This window comes from Corythoichthys intestinalis, chromosome 2 (genome assembly GCF_030265065.1).
Source record: "Corythoichthys intestinalis isolate RoL2023-P3 chromosome 2, ASM3026506v1, whole genome shotgun sequence".
Classification (NCBI taxonomy): Eukaryota; Metazoa; Chordata; class Actinopteri; order Syngnathiformes; family Syngnathidae; genus Corythoichthys; species Corythoichthys intestinalis.
In genome coordinates, this window is record NC_080396.1 from 21,580,118 (window position 1) to 21,594,941 (window position 14,824).

The 14,824-nt window shown below is 38.7% G+C and overlaps 1 protein-coding gene across 1 annotated transcript in view; it reads right to left on the bottom strand.

Moving 5' to 3' along the window:
* Positions 1-8,970, bottom strand: part of oprl1 (opiate receptor-like 1) — a 96,693-nt gene extending 87,723 nt beyond the window's left edge. The window contains exon 1 of the mRNA XM_057829501.1: positions 8,748-8,970. The gene's annotated coding sequence lies outside the window, so the exon portion shown is untranslated. The remainder of the gene's footprint in view (positions 1-8,747) is intronic.
* Between the last annotated feature and the right edge of the window lie 5,854 nt (positions 8,971-14,824).

The following is a 14,824-nucleotide window of genomic DNA, read 5'->3' on the forward strand; positions in this document are numbered from 1 at the left end:
TTTTATTACCCTTAGAGTATAATAGTTTTCAGGGTTTTTCTTTCAGTTGTTTTTTTCTATGCTATTGTTTTGTTTGTATCTTAGAGTAAGGGCTAGTATTATTATTTTTATTATATTGTTTATGTTCACGAATGGAAGGGGCAATTCTTTTACATATGCTGTAACGTTATAATCATCTCATTGTAAAGTATCGGAAGAATAATCTTTTTTTTCTTGGTTTCATCTCTGTAAACTGTTTTTACTCTGTACATACTGAGAAATGGTGCATCACCATGCAACCTCAGTTTTTTAACTTCATACAAAGTCCTATGCACTAAATCCCATTTCGCGTTTTATCTCACACACTTTCAAAGAGGAAAATTTTCAGCCAGCAGCCTAAAAAAATATTTCATCAAAGCAGTCGACCTTCCCTAAATGAATATGCGCCCGTGAAAGGCTGGCTGCATCTGTCTGATAAATACAGCACATGCTCAGTGCGTCAATAAATCTGTCTGACTCTGTTTTGTTTTCCAGGTTCAATCTCTGTGTAGGTGTGTGTGTCTGCGGGGGGGGGGGGGGGGGGGGGGGGGGCTTTGATGAATATGCATTCAATCCACAGTCCAAAGTGTGTCCATGTAAGGGTTCCTTCTCTACTATGACAACTAATAGGGGGATGAAGCCACTCTTAGATTGAAAAAGATGCACTTGTTGCATTACTAACACTACAAAGACCCAATCCAGTGCCTTAACAAATGCAAATGCAAATGCAAAGTGCACTTTTGTAAATGTAATTGTTCATAATTACACATATGCGACAACGTGTAAACAGGTTGTGCTAACATAAACATGCTTCAAACAGAACGGAAGATCTGTTTTGTGTTTAGCACCAATCCAAATAGTTTTGGTTACATAAGTAGCTACTATCTGGGTGCGATGACACCAATGATAAATGACACGAACACACAAATGCACCCACGCTCATACACAACTTCTGTTTCCACTAGTCCCTTATAGTACAGCTGTCATTGTCGTTTGTAGTACACAGTAGCTTAGAATGAGGAATGAAAGTGGGGCCCTATAATGATTTAGTGCCCATATTCTACTTTACATTTTTTTTTTCATTTCAGGCAGTTACTTTCATTTTTACAAATACAGTTCTGCTTTCAACAAACAACAAAAAAATGCCTGAAACTGAGTGGGACAAAGAGAACTTATTACATCCCACCGCGACTTCTCAACTTTCATGCAAATAAGTAAAATATTCTCCTGCAACCTGTTTTTTTTTTTTTTTTTTTTTTTTTTTTTTAAGATAGTTACATGAGGACATTCTTTCCCGACCGTTTCTGCATTTCATTTAGTGCACACGTGTGAGGTGCTTTATTAGAAAGTCATATCACCAAATACTGGCCTGCCATGAACAACAAAGGTTAAAAAAAACAAGCACCTGAGTGCCCTAACACACTACAGGCTGAAGGCTGTGCCTGAACGATAATGGAAAAAAAAAACTTTCATTGTGATTCTTGAGGGGTTTGCGATATATTGCGAAGTTATATTGCGATATTAAAACTAGAAGAATTTTCACCAGATAACTTGAATAGTTCTGTTTGAGATAGGCCTGAACGATATTAGAAAAAAATTAACATTGCGATATACAGTATATTGCCAAGGCTCCACACTTACTTTTCGCCTTGGTTGAACTGGTCGCAGCTAACTTTTTTCATAAGGTGCACCAGCACAAAATGTAGGTGCGCCCACATTGTTCATTGCATCACCTTTAATGCCTTACTTTTAATCACTCTCGTTGAGTGAGTTCACTCAAATTCACTCATGCTTTGACGCTCATGCTGCCGAGAACTTCCTCTCATTTACACAATATATGACTTGGCACAGCACACACACTTCAGACTGGCCTGCAACTTTAACAATTATTAACATATTTGTACCTTTGTTTTTTTTTTTTTTTTTTCTTTTTTAACATACCTCGTTTATTATGACAAAGCAGCGAAGAGGAAGGGGTTATGGGGGAACAGAAGAAAAGAAACACAAGAGAAGAAAGAAAAGAAACACAACAACAAGCAATACATTGAACGTCTACACTAACTACTAATATGTTGGTGCGATCGTCAGCTAGATGTATTACCGGTTGACACCATGTGGGGGGCCTGTTGACCAGGGAAAGAGGGGGACGGGGGTGGGGGAGTCTATAAGCTAAGTTATTGAAAGGGGTAGAGTGTACACAAATCAGCTCTGTTATCTAGAACCCAGTAATCCTGTGAATCCCTCGTGAGTGTAAGCCCGTTGGTGACCAACCCTACGCCGCCCCATCGCCACTCCTGGCACCGGGACCCTCCACCCGAGCTTGCCCTATCACATCTAGCCGCATGCGAGCCCCACCAAAGGCGCGACAGCCGCACAGACGAGCAGAGACGCCACGTGGGCGTCAACCCAGGGTCATGGCCCCCACCCAACCAGCCCGGGGAGGGAGGGCATTCGGGGGGGGGGGGGGGGGGGGGGGTTCAGCGCACCCCATCCCTCTTCCCGCAGCCCAGCAAAAGAGTCATCGCCCCCATAATATATTGAGCAGGCCTAGCGTGCATGCACTCTACTGGCTGACTCGTAACCTATGGGCAACACAAACAACTCACACATCTTCTATTGGAGAATTCCTAACCTACTGAAAGCTCTCCTCTATTGGCTAAATCCTATCTATAATCCCACGATTAATCAATACCCTCTGATTAAAATAATAATAATAATAATATATCGGGCTACATTGCTACCAAGTTTCAAGATGACCAGTTCACGAATGATGAAAGGGTAAGACTTTAAAGTTACAGTGTATCACAACTGTGATACTGTCTTCAGAAGAGGCTTCCTCCTGGGGTGACAGCCATGCACAACAATTTGATGTCGAGTACTAAGTATGGTCTGAGCACTAACAGGCTGACCCCCCACCTCTTCAATCACTGCAGGAATGCTGACAGCACTCCTGTAACGAGTCACATGACATTTTGGAAGGAAAATGACAAGCAGTACTCAATTTGGAAATTTGGGGGTGTACATTTTTTCATAGGGGTCTACTCACTTTTGTTGCCAGGGGTTTAGATATTAATGGCTATATTTTGAGTTATTTTGAGGGGAAAATAAATAAACTATTTTTATAAGTTGCACACAGACTACTTTTTATTGTGTCAAAGTTTCATTTTGTCAGTGTTTGTCCCATTAAAAGATAAATAATTGAATATTTATATTATATTTATTATATTTATAACATATATTTAAATATCTGCAGAAATGCGAGGGGTGTACTCACTTTTGTGATACACTGTAGTGTCCACAAGAACAACAGCAACCTGTGTGGTGACTTGACAAGCCTTTAGCCTGTAATAAATTTGTTGTTAAAACCCTTTATCATCAGTTTTAGTCAGCTTTTCCATTCAGTTTTATTCTCAAGTGTTCATCAGACAACATTAGCTTGAAAGAAGAAAATAAAATGTTGAGTATCATTCAGCATCGTTTATGGCTTTTGGGAATTTGCGTTCTCGTCAGATGTTTCTTTTCATGGGAAAGTTTTTTTCATCCGAGGAAGCAAGCTCATTAAAAAAGCGTCGTCTTCATCCTATATCTTCGTCTGAGCTATCTCACACTTCTCTTCTGGCTGGCCTTGTTCTTTGTTTCGCTATGTTGGGATCGCTCATGTTGCTTGCCCTTTAGCCAGCTGAGTTCCTTGATACAGCATTGGGATTTTTAGGCGTTTAATTTTGGTGGCAGCATTGTGGCACTCATTTAACTCATTGTCTGCAGTTCACGAAGCATTTTGACTGAGAGGCCTCTACCGGTCAAAATGGATTGTATGTCATCTAGCGCTGTCAATAGCACTGACACATAAGCATTCACATCCAGTCCTCCTCACAATTTAAAATAATTGGATGTCTGTTGTTGTCAATGCCAGGCAGTTAAATATTATTTAATAATAATAACATCAGTGTGTTAATGGGGCTATAACAAGTGTGTATTTTTGTTCGTATTGATTTTAATTCAATTATTTTGTTTATATTTACATTTAATGAATTTATACTTTCATTTGCTCATAAGAAAATATAAAGTACTAATAATGTTTAAAAAATAGTAATAATAAATTACAAAAAACAAGTATTCCGGGCCAGGGTTGTTCCGATCATGTTTTTTTGCTCCCGATCCAATCCCGATCGTTTTAGTTTGAGTATCTGCTGATCCCGATATTTCCCGATCGGATTTCTTTTTTTTTGCTCCCGATTCAATTCAAATCATTCCCAAAAATTTTTCCCGATCATATACATTTTGGCAATGCATTAAGAAAAAAATGAATAAAACTCAGACAAATATATACATTCAACATACAGTACATAAGTACTGTATTTGTTTATTATGACAATAAATCCTCAAGATGGCATTTACATTATTAACATTCTTTCTGTGAGAGGGATCCACGGATAGAAAGACTTGTAATTCTTAAAGGATAAATGTGACTTTGTATATTGTGACTAAATATTGCCATCTGATGTATTTGTTGAGCTTTCAGTAAATGATACTGTAGCCATTTAACTGTTCTGCCCAAATGCATGATGGGAAGTGCAACCATGACTGTGCGTAGTGGCACCAATTGATATATCTTCTCTGCGCTGGGAAGTAATATAAGGTGTTAAGGAAAAGATCAACCACTACTGTTCTTCCCCACATTGCTTCCCATGATATTTCTAATTGTTGAGAGAGGGATTCTAAGGCTTTAGCCAATTAAAAAGAGGCTCCAAAGACTGCCAAAATTCTCTCTACTCATTTTACGCTGCCTGTCAGCTCTGTATATAGGTAAAACGGCGCCATTATAGAATGACCGCGACAATGCGTGAGTGGGTCGTGCAGCGCATGCGTTAATTGCATTAAATATTTTAACGTGATTAATTTAAAATGAATTCATTACCGCCGTTTACGTGATAAATTTGATTGCCTTACTTTAAGCCAAAACTAAAGGCTCTGGATGAATGTAAGACATTTTGTCTGTAACGTTAAATACAATTAGAAAACGATTTAATGAAAATATATTTATACGTATATTAAAAAAAGGCATGTCCGATATTTTTTGGCCGATTCTGATACTTCGAAAATGACGTGATCGGACCCGATCGATCGGCATCCCGATCAATCGGGACATCTTTATTCCGGGCACGTCCTTTGAAGGAGATCTCAGGGTCAACCTACGACACGCTGGGGAGGCTATGTCTACCACCTGGCCTGGGAAGACCTCGGGATCCCCTTGGAAGAGCTGGACAAAGTGGCTGAGAGAAGAAGAGGGAAGTCTAGGCTTCGCTGCTGAAGCTGCTGCCCCCTTGACCTGACCTAGGATATGCGGAAGATTACGGTTGGATAGACTTTTTGAAAAATACAATAATCATTAGCAAAAATAAAAAAAAAATCTTATTATCATGAAGAACTACCATTCACCTGGCACATGTGCACATCACATTTTCGGTAGGCCATATTTAGGCCAAATATTATGGCCTACATTTATGGGTTGTCTTTTTTTTTTTTTTTAATTGCCAAAAATAGTCACTTGTCCTATAAAAGATTGGCAATATCAAACTCAATCTAAATAGCTAAATAATTTCACCAGTAGCCTCTAAACTCTTTTGGGGTGGTCTTTAGAGTATCACGGATGCATTAAGTTTAAGGGCAAAAAAAGACTGATTCTTTGAACAGACTTTGCATATCTTACCTAGGTATGTGGATCAGCACGCTTATTGTTGACCCCATTTTGCCATTTTTATACCTGCCAAGTTGTACAGTTTTGGCGTAATTTGAACAAGTGAGCACTGATTTTTAAATGTGTACGCCGTACGTTCAAAATCTGTACGTTTTTCGTGCATTACGGGTATTTTTTCTCCGTTCGGATTTTGTCACCGTTTCGGCAACGAGACAATATGCATTGCTATGCATTACTAGGTTGGTTGAATGATGCGAGAAAAGTCAGAGACACGGAGAGAGAAGAGCGGGAGTGGGAAGTAGGGAAGAGTGTTGTGACACTGTTGCAAACGCGATGCTAGGCTAGGTGGCTCCAATACTTCCAGACTGTAGCCGACAGCCTACAATCTAAGCCCACTTGATGCTACACTAGATATCACATGCATATAAAACTAGATGCAAAATGGCAGACTCAACGACCTTAGTAAACAGCCGTCATCTTAAAGCAGTAGACTTCTCAGAAAGGCTGTTGTAGTGAACCTTCCTAAAGCGAACCTAAGTAACTTTTTATCTAAAATACTCCTAAATCGGCAAAACTGGAATCTATCTTTAAATGATGAAAGAGTTTTAAAACTTTCACATGTCGAAAGTAGACAGAAGGGAACTAATGCAAAAACGGGAGCAATTTAAACAACTTTAACGGTAAATTCACAACATTAAATGACTTCCAAACATAGCAAAGGTTGCTGTTTTTTTTTTTTTTTTTTTTTTTTTTTGAATGAAAAAACAAACATGAAAGGTAACACCAGTTACATTGCTAAGTAACTAATTACTCTTACATTCAGGTAATTGAGTTACTAACTCAATTACTTTTTGGGAGAAGTAATTTGTTATTAATTAATTACTTTTTAAAAGTAAGATTAACAACACTGGTCATAAAGATGAAGTCTGCAAAATGAAAAGTGATGAAAGCGGAGATTTCATTCTGCCAATTTGTTGCTGAACACAATTTGCCTGCAACTATTGCTGATCACTTCTCAGAATTAGCAAGAAAGAAATGTCCCCTGACTCAAAGATTGCATCGGTAAGTTAATTTTATCAATTGACCTTTTTAATTTATAATTGGACACACTAACAAACTACCTTCAAGTCAAACTGAATTGCGAGCTGAGGTGCCATGAAGTGCAGCCATGAAAAGGCGTGATAGAAATTGCCAAAAGTGCTGCATACAAATATAATAAAAGGGACTGTTAAATTTTAGTAATCATGATGTAGCTGGAAATATTGTTCTTTGATTGGAACAGGTTTTATGTGACAATATCACCTATAAATTCATATTATTTTAACAGCTGAGTTTTTTTTGTTTGTTTCATATTGCACGCTATATAAAACGTTGTAAGATTAGTCACCAATTTGTAAGGGCATTTGTCACTATTTGTAAGGTTGCCAACGGCCTCGGGTTGATAAGTATGCATTTGGGTTTGAGCTGCCTGGTCAGTGTTCACAGTCATCAAACTGAGTTTAGCAAGCTCTTGAAATTAGGAAAAATTAAACTCAAATATTCATGATGTTGTTCAAAAGCTCGTCAACTTGCCTGAAAAACGATGATTCTGCTCAAATTTATAGAAGTTGTTAAACGTTTCGGTCAAAAATTTGTGCAACCACTTACAATGATAGGCATGCCTTTTTTTTTAACCTCAAAGCTTCACTATGTTTTCTATGTCAGTTGTCATTAAACTGTGTAAATTTGAGTGCAATCTAAAGTCAGCACACTGATTTTGAAGCAATGCAGAGCCGTTGGTCGGGAGCTGATGTGGTCAGAAGACATTAAGGGAGAGCGGGGTTGGTTGTCACACTAGCCATACCACCAGAGGGAAATGTTGCGCAATATCAGTAGTGAAATAATAAGAATAATGCCCAAAAAAAGCTATATTGTCTTTATTGTAGACTGTCACATCACTGAGGTAAGAGGCAAATACGTTTTGAAAGATCAATTTCTAATTGTTAGTCGTCACTATTTTTTATGAGCTTTTACACAAAAGTTATGAAAGTGTCGCCACTAAAAAGTATGAGAACAAAGCTAGTTTTTGATCATATTTTCTACCTAATCAGGTGGATGCTAGTTGTTAGCTCTACTTTTAGGAGCCACAATTTTTTTTTTTTTTTTTTAAACATTTGGGAGTTGTCATGATTTGGATGGGAGTCATTTCATTTATCCAAATATTTGGATTGTTTTGATAAATTAAATCATGGCCAAAACAAAACAATCTTCGTGATTTTGATTTAAAATGATGGAAGAACACAGAAAAGAAATAAGAACACAAGGCTATACTGTATGTATGGTCTGGCTTTTGATCAGTAATTAACTAATTCACTTTGTTTTTTAAATTCACGAAATCACAAGCAGAAATAATCACCATTCCTTCCTGAAAGTTTTACTGTATTATTGAAATGTTTTTAATATTGGTCTGACTTTTTTAATTAGTAGTGGAAAATTATCCCAGTATCATTTTGAAGGTGAAGAAGATTTTAATTTCATTAACTTAGAAAAATTTGATCAACATATCTATCTTACCTAAAAAATTAAATTAAATAAACAAACAAACACATCTTGTCAGTGATTTTCCACATTTCAATCAAGTTATGTTTGCAGGCGTGCCACTGATGCTCACAACCGCTCTTGTTTAGTTGCCATGCAGATGTGGTGGAAAAAACTGTCAGCAGAACAACTGGAGTCAATAATCAGTTTTGACGACCTTCTATGCAGAAACAAACAGAAGAAAACACCTCAGCCAGCCAGAGAGAGGTGTTTTTAAGTATGTCGAAATATCAACGCAACACATTGCCACCTTCTCTTTCTCACGTGCAACCTTAAACTCCAAACTGTAACCGCATTTTTGCACACTGAACGCATCATCTGCACCCCGTGTTGACACAAGCCTACTGCAGATGTTTTCAACGCTTCCCCGCGACGATCCGCGCATCCTCAAACGTTCTGCTGCAGCGGGCTAGATGTATATTTGGTCAAGCCCAGTCGAGTCTGGGTCCCTTACCTTCTCTGCGTACCACAGCTACGCCGCAAGTAGTTGTCGCCTGTCTGCAGAGTCCTGCTGCATTCCTCTCGCTCACGTTTCACTTCGTAGCCTCCTGCACCGGGGAGAAGAAGAAGATGAAGTAGAAGGACTACTCGGTCCAAAGGCAGTCGGTCCGGTGCGGATGAGAAAGGAGGGGGAGGGACGAACGGCTTCACATCTCCGCGCGGAGCATTCCGCATCAGCCGGGTAGCAAACCGGCAGGGGGTGGGAGGACGGTGATGGTGGCGGCGTTGTGTGTGTGTGTGGGGGGGCTCCTTCCCCACCCCCTCTCTGACAGATCGATGGAAACTCAACATCTCCATCTCCATTGCTCATAAACTGAGACGCACTGAAAAAAAACATACTTTTGGACTATATACAGGAAAGTACGTATGTAAATATTCATATACCATTTATATACAGTGGGGCAAAGAAGTATTTAGTCAAGCATTAATTGTGCAAGTTCTCCCACTTGAAAATATTAGAGAGGCCTGTAACTGTCAACATGGGTAAACCTGAAAATTACGTTGTTTGATTTTTAAAGAATTCATTTTTAAATAATTTATTTGCAAATCATGGTGGAAAATAAGTATTTGGTCAATACCAAAAGTTCATCTCAATACTTTGTTATGTACCCTTTGTTGGCAATAACGGAGGCCAAACGTTTTCTGTAACTCTTCAGAAGCTTTTCACACACTGTTGCTGGTATTTTGGTCCATTCCTCCATGCAGATCTCCTCTAGAGCTGTGATGTTTTGGGGCTGTCGTTGGGCAACACGGACTTTCAACTCCCTCCACAGATTTTCTATGGGGTTGAGATCTGGAGACTGGCTAGGCCACTCTAGGACCTTGAAATGCTTCTTACGAAGCCACTCCTTTGTTGCCCTAGCTGTGTGTTTGGGATCATTGTCATGCTGAAAGACCCAGCCACGTCTCATCTTCAATGCCCTTGCTGATGGAAGGAGATTTTCACTCAAAATCTCTCGATACATGGCCCCATTCATTCTTTCCTTTACACAGATCAGTCGTCCTGGTCCCTTTAAAGAAAAACAGCCCAAAAGCATGATGTTTCAACCCCCATGCTTCACAGGAGGTATGGTGTTCTTCGGATGCAATTCAGTATTCTTTCTCCTCCAAACACGAGAACCTGTGTTTCTACCAAAAAGTTCTATTTTGGTTTCATCTGACCATAACACATTCTCCCAGTCCTCTTCTGGATCATCCTAATGCTCTCGAGCGAACCGCAGACGGCCCTAGACGTATACTGGCTTCAGCAGGGGGACACGTCTGCCAGTGCAGGATTTGAGTCTCTGGGGGCGCATTGTGTTACTGATAGTAGCCTTTGTTACTGTGGTCCCAGTTCTCTGTAGGTCAATCACTCGGTCACCCCGTGTGATTCTGGAATTTTTGCTCACCGTTCTTGTTATCATTTTGATGCCACAGGGTGAGATCTTGCATGGAGCCCCAGATCGGGGGAGATTATCAGTGGTCTTTTATGTCTTCCATTTTCCAATAATTGCTCCCACAGTTGATTTTTTTACAGCAAGCGTTTTACCTATTGCAGATTTAGTATTCCCAGCCTGGTGCAGGTCTCCATTTTTGTCTCTGGTGTCCTTCGACTGCTCTTTGGTCTTGGCCATAGTGGAGTTTGGAGTATGACTGACTGAGTTTGTGGACAGGTGTCTTTTATACCGATAATGAGTTAAAACAGGTGTCATTAATACAGGTACAGCCTCATTAGAACTGGTTAGAAGAAGTTAGACCTCTTTGACAGCCAGAAATCTTGCTTTTTTGTAGGTGACCAAATACGTATTTTCCACTCTAATTTGGAAATAAATTCTTTAAAAATCAAACAATGTGATCTTCTGTTATTTTTTTCCACATTCTGTCTCTCATGGTTGAGGTTTACCTTGACTTGTGGACAGGTGTCTTTTATACCGATAATAAGTTAAAACAGGTGCCATTAATACAGGTAACTGTGGGGCCTTGTTAGACCTCGTTAGAAGAAGTTAGACCTCTTTGACAGACAGAAATCTTGCATGTTTGTAGGTGACCAAATACTTATTTTCCATTCTAATTCTGAGCATATATATATATATATATATATATATATATATATATATACATACATTTTCTGAGGTAGAATAATTTTGAAGAGGAGGGCATTTTTTGACACCTGATAAGTAGTTTTTACTTAAAAAAGGTGTAGAACACCCATACTGGTACATAATAAATAAATTAAAAAAACACTTCAAGGAACATTTTGAAACAGAAACTTTATTTTATCTTTTTCTTAAAGAGGATTTCCCCACTCATTGTCATTTCATAGTCATTGGGTGAAAGTGTATGAAAATATGAAAAAGAGATGTAACCATTTCCTCAGGGCCCTGCCATGCTTCTTTGACATATACTCAACCATGTCCTTGGCATTGCAGAGGTTTTTCACCAGAGTGCACGGCTCCTCTGAGGGCCTGGGAGAGGAATTTTAATCCGTGCAAAAAATATTTCCCGGGGAATTTTAGGGGTTAAATTCCAACACCATAATGTTTACATTTTTTTAAGTGGGCTTTTAAAATAATTTTCCCATTAATATTAAAGAATTTTAATACATTGTTGCATCTTTAATTAATTAAGAATTTTATTTATGTTGTTTAAAATCAGTTAAAAAAACTCACGTTTAAAAACGTTTACCGGTAAATGTATGCATTTTAACTCTTCTGCAGTTATTTGTGCAAACTACTAGATGTCAGTGCATGCCTGTAGAACTTTTGATTTGACCAATTCTATTCTTATACCCCCCCCCCCCCCCCCCCCCCCACACACACACACATACACAAAAGCAGTGTTGTAAAAGAGAGTGATGTTATGGTAAGCAGATGAGCGCGCTACATCGCAATCCTGTTGTAAGATGCGCCATTTAAAGTAAATAGAAACCCAAGAACGATGTCTGGCCATACTTTCTATAAGCTACAGTTACATGCATGATTGTTTTCACTGAGAATACAAGGCTACATAATGCATACAAGTGAAAATACAGTATAAAGGTGAGTACAATACACTATATACAGTATATGGCCACAGCCTTGTGCCTTGGGCCTTGTGTTGCTTTCTTGGCTAAACACGGTAATAGCAAATAGCAATAGCAAGGGACATGACGCGAAAGTCATGGACAAGAAGGAGTGGTCGAGATTTTCTTTTTCAAATATTTACCCTTTTAGACTTTTTAATTTTCTTAGTTTGGATTGATTATCATTTAAAATATCGGGGGAAATGCGACAGTAACCCAAAAAAAAAAAAAAAAAAGGTTAAAATACGTGCTTGAATAACTTTTTAAAGACATTTTTCTTTTTAAAACTAAATATTAAACATCATCTTAATGATTCTAAGCTAAAAATGATAGATAATTCAAATAATAAATATAACTACTTACCTTCTTTTTATGGCTAGGTTGAAACAAAAGCGTTTGCGAAGTGTCTGCAAACGGGGGTTTTCAAGGTAAAACGGACATATTAAAAATAGTCCGTGGGCATGATGCGCCATGAAACTGCTATAGCAGCATATAAACATATTGTTCCACTAAACACAACAGTTCCTTTGGCTTAATATACAGCAGTTTATTTAAAACAGGGGTGCAAGACCAGAAACGGCTTTTTTAGCCTTCTGTGTATTTAGGGTTAGGGTTCTCTCACAGCCGACTGAAACTCACTATTTTTGGGCAAAAGGACACAGAGCATTGTGGTGAAATACATATTCTCAGGCAAAATGTAACAGATAAACCCTAAATGTGGCACTCTGAGGTGGATTAACACAAATGAATTATTTAAATGCTTTGGAAGACAAGCGTTTTGGTGAGTTCATTCATTTTATCTAATTTTTCACATTTCGCTTTTGGGTAATTTAATTCATAAATAATTTTAAACCAATGATAACAAATTATATTTCATTAATGTATACAGTACATGTGTATAGAAATGTAAAGTATATAAAATAAAAATATATAAAATAAAATACAGGTGTTATAGATTGTACCCAAAAAAATAAACAAAAAAATAAATAAAATGGAAAAGCACAACCTAGGCTTGAACACTTGATCTGAGAACTATGAGCAGATGTACTCCCACTCTTCCTCCATACAGCCCTTTTAGTTGAAGTTATTTGGGAAAAATGGAAGTTTAGTTCATCTATAAGTTCCCAAACTTTTTTCTAATGAGGTTTAAATTTGAATGATGTATGGTAATCACATGGGTCAACTCCTGTACTCATAGGTATATTTAAAACTTCAAATATATAATCATTTTTACATTTAAAACATTTTTTTTTTTTTTTTATGTAACCTATCACGAGTTAATTATGGACTGCATGTACTTGACAGCACTAGTTTCAGACTTGATAAAATAACGGGAACGAAAAAAAATCAAGGAAAACAGTTATTAATAGTGTTGCACCAATACCATTTTTTGGCCCCGATACCGATACCTGGCTGTGCAGTATCGGCCGATACCGATACCATACCGATATCACCCCGTTTATACATATATAATTTTTTTTTTTCTTTTTCTTTTTTTTTCCCCCCCAAAGAGCTACATAATTGGATGTGAAATAATTGCTATCAAGGCTTTGTCAGGCTGTTGCTTACCTTTGCAAAATAGGAAAACGACTAGTACAAAGTATAATACTAGCCCAACAGTAAGAAAGTAAAAATAAGTTCATAATAATAAACTCTGAATGAACTGAGTAAACTTTTTTTAAACCTCTCAAAGGCCAAACAGTGCAACTTTCATGAAATTATTGTCACATTCTGCTGCTGGTTAGATTGTGTTTTGTTGCTGGGCTGTTAGTGGGGGCGTTCCTGACGTCGCACCTGAATCCAATGCGGGCTCATCAACGCAGCATTTAAGCACGGGTGAGCTCAGAGAAGGCTGCCGAGATATTTGCTTTGCTGATCGCCATTTGACATCTCGCACTATAGTCTCGCTACATTTGCTTGTTACGCCCCTGCATTGGTTTTTTTCTGTTAGTGTGCTGCACTCGTTTGTAACCTCTACCCTGTGCAGGTATTTGAGTGTTTTTATTTTGGCTTTTTGGCTCGCTGCCTATCGTCTTAGTAAACCTTCGAGTTTGTAGTACTGAGCTCCGTCGACCTGCTGTCATGGACTCCTTTTGTTGTTTCTACTATCCCGCGACCGCGTGTTATTTTTTGTTTGCAATCATTAAACCCTTGTACTTATCCCCCGCTTGTTGTCCGCTTCGAGGTCCAACCTTGTTTCCACATTTGTGGACGCTAACAATTATAAGTAATAATAATTGACCACAGCATCCCGTCTCTCTATTAGCCTCCTTTTTTCGGGGGGGGGGGTGGGGGGGGTCCCTTATTTCTATTTCTGAAAGGTGGCAACCCTACTTTGGAAACAGTTCCCAAATTACTGCTGCATTTCTTTCAGTAAAAGACAATAAAAGTAAAGTAGACGTAGTGAACTGACCAGAGACTGTTGCACCTGTCCAGCGCCCTTCCTCCTGATAGCAGTCCTGCTCTTTCGGGCTCAAACTCGTTGTGTTCGTTCACGTTTCGTCTTCAAATGTTTTATCAGTTTCGAGGTATTGAAACTGGCCGATTTAACTTCACATCTCGAAACTTTCAGGCCGCAAATCTTGCACGCAGCCATTGATTTTAATTGACAGGATTTCTATTTTGAAATATTTACCGACCGCCGCCATGTCGGCCATGTCGGCCATGTCATTGGTCAGAAGTGGCTATTGGCCCGTTCTCATTGGTCTGGAGTAGGCCAATAGCGATAGCTGTTTGGTGTTCACGTGTCTTTACACAACACAGAGACAAAGTGTAGTGAGCGCCAGGAGAAAAAAAAAAGGCTGCGGTCAAATGTTATAATAATGGACCGGTAAATGGTATCGGCGCCGTCTTTGTTGGTACTCGCCGATACCGATACCACCATTTTGGGCCGGATCGGTGCCCCCTGCCGATACTAGTATCGGTATCGGTGCATCTTTAGTTATTAACTGTGAAAAAATGTGATTTAAAAGTTTAACTCTAACCTTAAT